Below are 9,484 nucleotides of genomic sequence, written 5' to 3' on the forward strand. Positions count from 1 at the left end.
TTGCTTTGCTGCAATACGCCCCACTCAGTTCAAGCTTAAATTTCCCCTTTCTTGCCTTGGTTTTTAAACACCAATGATAAGTGAGATCATCTGGTATTTGTCTTTCTCCTTCTGGCTTATCTCAATTAACATGATTTAAACAAAGTTGACCCAAGACATTGAACAGGAAGCTATTTCATCATTTCTCATAGTTGAGCAGTATTCCATAAGTTCACTAAGCACAACTTTCTTTTTTTTTTTTTTCAAATCGAGGGGTTTATTAGGGAAACAGGAGCAGCGAAGACACCCCAAGTGACAGAAAGAAAGCCCTGAAAATGTCCCTTTTCAAGCCAAATGGGGGCCTGGTCTCGCCCCTCCCCAGAAGACAAGAAACAGGTGGGTTAGCCACATCCTCTGGCAGTCCCCTTGCCTGGGCACGGCCTCCCCACCCACAAGCTAGAGAGGAGACAGACTTCACCAGGGCAAGGCAGCCGAGGAAACGGGGATGGAGGGGCCTTCGCAGAGTCCCAGGCTTTGGGCTCTGAATGCCTCAAACACACGGCAGACAGAACATTCCTGAAGAGGCCAAGCACTTCCTGTTGTTTCCAAGCACCCCCAGACTGGTCCCCGCATGCCACACCACACTCCCCGACGTGCATGGCAGAGCTCGAAGGCCGCGCTTTTGAGAAAAGGAAAACAGGAGTAAGCCCTGTGCTCTGAGCAGAGAAAGGAGCTGGGGCTGCGGGGCTGTCCCGGAGGCCTGCGTCCCTCGAAGCGACTCCCATCAGTAGCACTGCCAGCTCGGCTCTAGGTGAGGGTCTCGCCTTTCGTCACCCGAGCCTCAATGTACTCTATTCTCCACTCCAGAGCAGTCAATTTCTCATTGAGGGTTGCGAGTCTCGAATGACAAGACATATTGAACGAGTTGAGGAAGTCTGCGATCTTCTTGATGCTGCTGGTGATGACCTCGATGTACTTACTCCCGGTTCGCCCAGTCCTGGTGAATCTCCCGCTGCACTGGGTCTTCCTGGCCCACCATGGCTGTCCTAAGCACAACTTTCTTAGCCTCTTCTTTCCTTGTCTATCTGGGCTGCTTCCACATTTGAGCTATTACAAATGGGGCTGATGTGAACATGGGTGTGCATATATCTCTTTGGATATGTGTTTTTGTGGTTTTTGATAGATTCCCTAGAAGAAGTACTGCCATATCATACGGTAGATATATTTCTAGTGCTCCAAGGAACCTCCATTTCTCCTCAATAAAATTATTGGGGAGGGGAGAATATAATCCCAATAGAATCTCCTGTACACCCTGTGATATAACAAAGTTGATGAAGTAAATTTCTCACAAACCCTAAAAGTGACTATTTCATCCTGAATGAACAATTCCTTCAATTTAGTTTTTTCATGCTTTTTTAAAAGTTTTTATTTATAAAATAGAAACACTGACAAGACCATAGGAGGGCAGGGGTAGATAACATAATGGTTATGCAAACAGACTCTCATGCCTGAGGCTCCAAAGTCCTACCCAGGTTCAATCCCTTGCACCACCATAAGCCAGAGCTGAGCAGTGTTCTGGTAAACAAACAAAAACATAGGATAAGAGGAGTACAATTTCCACCACTGGAACTCCATATCCCATTCCCTCCCCTGATAGCTTTCTTATTGGTTAACCCTCTGGGCGCATGGATCCAGGGTCATTATGGGATGTAGAAGGTGGAGGTTCTGACTTCCGTAATTGTTTCCCGGCTGAACATGGACGTTGACAGGTCGATCCATACACCCAGCCTGCCTCTCTCTTTCCCTGGTGGGGAGGGGCTCAGGGGAAGCGGGGCTCTAGGACATATTGGTGGGGTTGTCTGCCCTGGGAAGCCCATTTGGTATCATGGTAGCATCTGGAACATGGTGGCTGAAAAAGAGTTAAGATAGAAAGCAGAGCAAATTATTAACTAATCATGAACCTAAAGGCAAGAATATTACAGATGGAGATTTGGTGTCTCTAATTTGGAAAAAGATAGTAAGTCTATTTTAGGCATATTACAGGGGACCCATGATCCAACTAGTTTTTGCCTGTGCCTGACATCTAATGTGCAAATGACCTAAGCAATTGCAGGAGGGATGGTGTCATAGCTGGAAAAAGGACCAGAAAGCTGGGTCAGGGAAGAGAGTAACTCCCAAACATGAAAAAAATATGTAGATATTGTTAACTGTAAAACCTGTCATTCTGATCTGGGGCCCTTGGTTGTTATAGATTATGTTGTTCCTGATGGAGATGACCAGTGATAGTGGCTAAAGGGATCTGTTAAAGGCCTAGGCCCAACATTTCTGTGTAGGAATCCCAGGACTCTCTGACTAGGGCCCCAGGTTGCCAGGCTAGCTTTGCGGGCTGGAGAGAGATGACCAGGAACTCATGGCTGAGTGGGAATGCAATGCAACTTTTTATGGTATGGGAATCCAAGGATTCCATAACAAGAGCCCCAGATGTTCGGGTGGTGTGATATTGGCCAAATGGTCCATTATTAAGTGGGCCAGTCTCTTGCCCTTATCCAACTTTTGTATTCCTCTCTTATCTGATGATATTAGATTTTCTCTCAGTTGTTTAGGCATTGAGTATCATTTGTTGAGCGCAGCCAGAGTTAGGTTTTTAGACACCTGTCTTGTTTGGGTCTTTCTACTATGCTGTCCTGATAATTTGCTCTAAATCAAATCAATTACAGAATTTATGATGCCTTCTTTAGGCACTTAAACCATTATTAAGCACTTTGAGTTATATGATTTCCCCTTGTTTATGGGTATGTGTGCACCTATATCCAGTACCCTAAACCCTAGCCTAATTTGGTATCTGTTACTTAGTTAAATGATGTGCCATCTAACTGGGATGTAGGTAGTCCCATGTATTAGGAAAGGTCTCACTAGATTTCAAGAGTTGCGAGCTTGACTTCTCAGGCTACAGTCCACAGTAGTATTTCAATAGCAGCATAATGCAGTCTGGAAGCACCAGTAGCAATTTGGCTGAAGTTGACAAAGTTGGTATGGCTATAAGGAATCATAGATAAGGAATCTCTAGAATATGAGTAGGAGAAATGCGAGTCTTAAAGAGGATGCAAGGGGTTCTTATAACCTTAGAGTTAAAATATTAATAATTAGTTATTATAGTCAGGTTAGTTGGCAGGTTTGGTATCTATATTAGTATACTTGACTTCACTATGATTAGAATGCCTTTAGTGGTATCTGAACTTCTTTGTATTTTGAATACTTACATGGTCAAAAATTTTGACCTGTCTGGGCTAAAGCTATAGTTGATAAAGATGTTTGTAGAGTTGTATTTTTACATACATTTTTAGAGATCCATAAACAATTAATCCCCTTATTGGAGTTTGATGATTTTGCAAAATTAAAACAAATATTAGCAAAGGCTAGTATTTGTGCTTAGGGGTATGGTTAAGTAGTTGGGGAACTTGAGATATTAAATCTGTCCACTCCCCTACATGTCGTATTACTACTGATAGGACTAAATAGTAGTAGGATTAGAGTTTCACCTCTTCCTCACCACCGAAAGTCTGTGCCCTCCCCCCTAAGTAACCAATATAGTTTTCCCAATTTAAATCTGGGCTGTGTTTTGTCTGGTTGTTTATTTTATGTATTTGAGTTCAGTTCTCTAAATTCCACATATTAGTGTGACCATACAGTAACTTTCCTTTACTTCCTTGCTTATTTCACTAAGCATAATGTTCTCAAGATTCATCCATTTTATCCCAAAGGATGAAAAATCATCTTTTTTATTGCTGAGTAATATTCCATTAGGTATATGTCCCATAACTTCTTTAACCAGTCATCTGTGGAGGGATATTTTGGTTGCTTCCAAATTTTTGCTATTATAGTGTGGCTATGAACATAGGGGAGCATATATCTTTCAAATTAGTGATATTATTTCTTTTGGATAAGTGCCTAGGAGTGGGATTGCTGGGTCATAAGGTATTTCCATCTGCATTTGATTAAGGATTCTCCATAATGGTTGTACCATTTTGCATTCCCACCAGCAGTGTATTAGAGTTCCTTTCTCTCCACATCCTTTCCAACGTTTATCCTCTCCTGTTTTATTGAAGGGCATTCTTACAGGTGTGAGGTAATATCTCAATGTGGTTTTAATTTGCATTTCTCTGGTGATTTGAGAATTTTTGCATGTGTCTGTGGGCCATGCATATCTATTCTTTGGAGAACTGTCTATGCATGCCTTCTGCCCACTTTTTTATTGGGTTGTTCTGTTTCTTTTTCTTCAGCTGAATGAGTTCTTTATAGATATTTGATATCAAGTTCTTGTCTGAAGTATGATGTGAGAATATGTTCTCCCATTTTCTGGGTTTCCTGTTTATCTTTATGGAGTTTTATTTTGATGTATGAAAGCTTTTTAATATGATATAGTCCCACTTGTTCAATCTTGATTTTGTTTCACTTGCCTATGGGGTTAAGTCTCCAAATATGTATTTAGTGTTAAAGTCATGAAGTGCTTCACAGATATTTTCTTCTATGTATTTCTACTTTCAGGTCTGATGTCCAGATATTTGATCCATTTGGAGTTGATTTTTGGTATATGGTGTTAGTTGGTGGTCTAGTTTCCTTTTTCTACATGTAGTGTCCAATTCTGCCAACACCATTTGTTAAAGAGACTTTCTTTTCCCCAATGGACAGATTTGGCCCCTTTGTCATATATGAGGTGGCTGTACGTGTATGGATTGAATTATGGGCTCTCTATCCTATTCTATTTGTCCATATAACCTTTTTTCTTCCAGTACCACATTGTTTTGATTACAACTGCTTTGTAGTATAACCTGAAGTCAGGTATTGTGATACCTCTGTTTTTCTTCTTTTTCCTTAGGAGTATTTTTGCTACTGTTGTTTTTTTAGAGTTATACACAAATTTTTTAATAGTTTTTCAATTTCCTTGAAATATATCATTGGGATTTTAATAGGAATTACATTAAATTTATAGATTGCTATTGGCAAAATTGCCATTTTAATGATATTTATTCTCTCAAATCACAAACAGTGGTCTTCCATTTCTTTGTGTCATTCTCTATTTCTTTTAACAGTGTCTTATAGTTTTCCTTGAAAAGGTCCTTTACATCCTTTGTTAGGCTTATTCCTAGGTATTTGGTCTTCTTGGATTCAATTGTAAATGGTATTGCATCCTTCAGTTTCATTTCTTCTGACCAATATTTTGCATAAAGAATGCCATGGAGTTATAGGTATTGATTTTGTAGCCTGCTACTTTACTAAATTTATTGGTGATTTCCAGTAGTTTCTTGGCAGAGTTTCTGGGATCTTCTAGGTATACCAAACATATCATCTGCAAATAAAGAGAGTTTGACTTCATCCTTTCCAATTTAGATGCCTTTGATGTCTCTTTCTTGTCTGATTGTTATGGCAAGGACTTCTAGGACTATGTTGAATAAAAGTGGTGAGAGTGGCCATCCTTGTCTAGTTCCTGATTTTAGGGGGAAAGCTTTCAATTTATCCCCATTGACTATGACATAAGCTGTGGGTTTATCATATGTAGCCTTTATTATGTTAAGGAATTTTCATCCCACTGCCAGTTTCTCGAGGGTCTTTATCATAAACTGGTGTTGTACTTTGTTGAATGCTTTTTCTGCATCAATTCATAGAATCATGTGATTTTTATCTTTCCTTTTTCTGATATAGTGGATTACATTTATTGATATACAGATGTTGAACCATCCTTTTTTACCAGGGATGAAGCAATTACAGAAGCCAGACATTCCACCTTCTGCACCCCATAATTACCCTGGGTCCATACTCCCAGAGGGATAAAGAATAGGAAAACTATAAGGGGATGGGATGGGATACAAATTTCTGATGGTGGGAACTGTGTGAAGTTGTACCCCTCCTACCCTATGGTTTTTGTCAGTGTTTCCTTTTTATAAATAAAAATAAAATAATAAGAATAAGGAAGCTTCCAATGGAGGGGATGGGACACAGAACTCTGGTGGTGGGAATTGCATGGAATTGTACCCCTGTTATCTTACAATGTTGATTATCATTATTAAATCACTAATGAAAAAGAAAAATGCAACACAAACCAATAAAAAATGGTCATATCTTAAACAGTTAAATCAACTACCACAATGAACCAGGATAGGAGCCCAGAAGAAATTCCAAGTAATCCAGGAGCAACTATAAATTAGTAAAATATACAAAGATTAATTGATGCATTACTCACAGGACTGAAGAAAGCTTCTGAGGAGAATGCTATCAGAAATAGGGAAATAAATTATGAGACCTTGAAAGAAAATAGGAGCTATCTCGAGGTAATTAGAGAATTGAAAGCTGAAATAGCTTATCTAAGATGCCTGCTAGCAGAACAAGCTAATACTGTAACTGAGCAAAGTAAAAGTAAATAGCTGAACTAAAGAAAGAAGCTGAGGGAAACGAGTGCACATTAATGAAGAAGAAAACAGAATTATCCAGAGGAAGAGTTAGAAATAACTAAGAGGGAGTTAAAAGACCTTAAAAATACATTGAGAGATAATGAAAACAACAACAGAGACATATGGGATGAGCTCAGAAGAAGTAACATGCGCATAATTGTCCTACCAGAGGAAGGAATAGAAGAAAAGGAAGAAAGCGTTCAACAGGAAATAACAGAATAAAATTTCCCAGCCCTAAACAACAGAAAGGACATTAAGATTCAAGAGGCCCAGAGACTCCCAAACAGAATCAATCCTCCCTGAAGACACCAAGACAAATCATAGTTACAATGAAAAGAAGTAAAAATAAAGACAGGATCCGGAATACTAAAAGGGGAAAAAAATAGTCACATACAGAGAAAGATCCATAAGATGAAAATCTGACTTCTCCACACAAATCCTAAAAGCCAGAAGAGAATGGCAAGATATCTATCAAGCTATCAATGAAAAAGTGTTCCAACCAAGGATAGTATATCCTGCTAGACTGTTAATCCAACTAGTTGGACAGATAAAAACCTTCTCAGAAAAGGAACAGTCAATGGAGACAACTATCAGCAAGCCTGCAATGAAAAGGGTACTAAAAGGTCTCCTATAAACATGAACAATATCACCAAAAACTTTTCATACATCAGAATAAAAAAATGTTGAATGGCACTGCAATACCTTAAATCCATAATATCAGTAAATGCCAGTGGCTTAAATTCACCCATTAAAAGGCACAAAGTGGGAGGATGAATCAAATAAAACAACCCAAACATATGCTGACTGCAGTAATCTCACCTAAATCAACAAGACAAACTGACTCAAACTGAAAGGATGGAAAACTAATATAAACTAATTAACCACAAAAAGGGCAGAAACTCTCATAACTGACACAATAGACTTTAAATAAATTAAATTAAATAATAAAAGATAGGCATGGACATTACATAGTTAACAATTATTAACATGTATGCACCCAATGAGGGTCCAACTAAATACATAAAATACTTACTGAATGAGCTACAAAAATATACCAATAGTAACACAATAATAGTAGGAGACATCAACACTCCACTCTCACACTTGGACAGATCAACTAAGCAGAGAATCAACAAAGAAACTAGAGAATTAATTGAAGAGATGGGTAGACAAGGCTTCCTGAACATTTTCAGTTTTTCATGCCAAGAAATTGGAATTCACATTCTTTTCAAATCAACGCTGCACTTCCTCAAGGATAGATCACATGTTAGACCACAAAGATAGTATCAACAAACTCAAGAGCATTGAAATCATCCCAAGCATCTACTCAGACCACAGTGGAATAAAGCTAACATTTAACAACAAACAGAAAATTAATAAAAGTCACAGAATTTGGAAACTCAGCAACATACTGCTTAATAACCAAAGGGTCAAAGAGGAACTCAAGCAAGAAATTCAAATGTTCCTATAAACAAATGAAAATGAAAACACTACCTATCAAAATATTTGGATCACCACTACAGCAGTACTTATTGGGAAACTCACAGACATGCAAGCACACATTAGAGAACAAGAAAAATCTCAGGGAAATTACTTTACTGCATGCCTTTCAGACTTAGGAGAAGATGAACAAAGGATCCCTAAAGCAACCAGAAGGACAAAAATAATTAAAGTTAGGGCAGCAATAAACAACACTGAAAATAATAAGAGAACCATAAAAGTCAAATGGTGGTTCTTTGAAAAAATTAAACAAAATTGATAAACCACTAGACAGAATCACACACAAAAAGGAGAAAACTCAAATAAATAGAATTTTAAATTATAGGGGAGATAATCACAACAGACAATACTGAACTCCAAAAATATAATGTGAAGCTTCTATAAACAACTATATGCCACCAAGCTAGAAACATGGAAGAAATGGAAGGATTCCTAGAAACATATATCCCTCCAAAAATGAAACAAGAAGAACTACAAAACCTAAAATAACCTATCACCATTACTCTACAACATAGTATTGGAAGTTCTAGCCATATCAATCAGGCAAGATAAAGGAAACAAAGGAATGCAGATTGGGAGGGAAGAAGTAAAACTCTCACTGTTGTTTTTTTTTTTAAGATTTTATTTATTTATGAGAAAGATAGGAGAGAGAGAAAGAACCAGACATCATTCTGGTACATGTGCTGCCAGGGATTGAACTCTGAACCTCATGCCTGAGAATCCAATGCTTTATCCAATGCACCACCTCCTGGACCACAAACTCTCACTGTTTACAGATGATATGATAGTATACATTGGAAAACCTAAAGAATCTAGCAGACAGAGTCTGGAAGCCTTAGGCAATAATACAAGGTGTCAGGCTACAAAATTAATATAGAAAAACCAGTAGCATTACTTTACACAAACAATAAGTCACAAGAGGAAGACATCCAGAAATCACTACCCTTTACTATCACAGCACAATAAATAAAATATCTACAAATAAAATTGATCAACGAAATTAAATATTTGTATACTGAAAGCTATGAGTTGCTATTCAAAGAAATAAAAAATGACACTAAGAAATGGAAAGATATCCCATGCTTATGGATTGGAATAATTAATATCATCAAAATGAATATCCTACCTAGAGGCATATACAAATTAAATGTGATACCCATCAAAGTCCCACCAAGTTTCTTTAAGACAACAGAATAAAAATTATAATCATTTATCTTGAACCAGAAAACACTTAGAATTGTCAAAACAATCTTGAGAAAAAGAAATATAAATGGAGGCATCACACTCCCAGATCTCAAACTATATTATAAAGCCATCATAATCAAAACAACTTAGTACTGGAACAAAAGTAGGTACACAGACCGGTGGAATAGAATTGAAAACCCAGAACTAAGCACCCACACTTATGAACACCTAATTTTTAATTTTTTTTAATTTAAGAAAGGATAAATTAACAAAACCATAGGGTAGGAGGGGTACAACTCCACACACTGAATCTTTTTAATATATAGGCTGTGTATTTGATATGCGGACTCTCTCAAAAGCCTAGACCAAGTAGA

At 37.9% G+C, this 9,484-nt stretch overlaps 1 pseudogene; it reads right to left on the reverse strand.

The window, feature by feature from the left end:
• Positions 1-225: 225 nt before the first annotated feature.
• LOC103108149 (probable protein BRICK1) lies at positions 226-1,019 on the reverse strand (annotated as a pseudogene).
• Positions 1,020-9,484: the final 8,465 nt, after the last annotated feature.

Source organism: Erinaceus europaeus, chromosome X (genome assembly GCF_950295315.1).
Source record: "Erinaceus europaeus chromosome X, mEriEur2.1, whole genome shotgun sequence".
Classification (NCBI taxonomy): Eukaryota; Metazoa; Chordata; class Mammalia; order Eulipotyphla; family Erinaceidae; genus Erinaceus; species Erinaceus europaeus.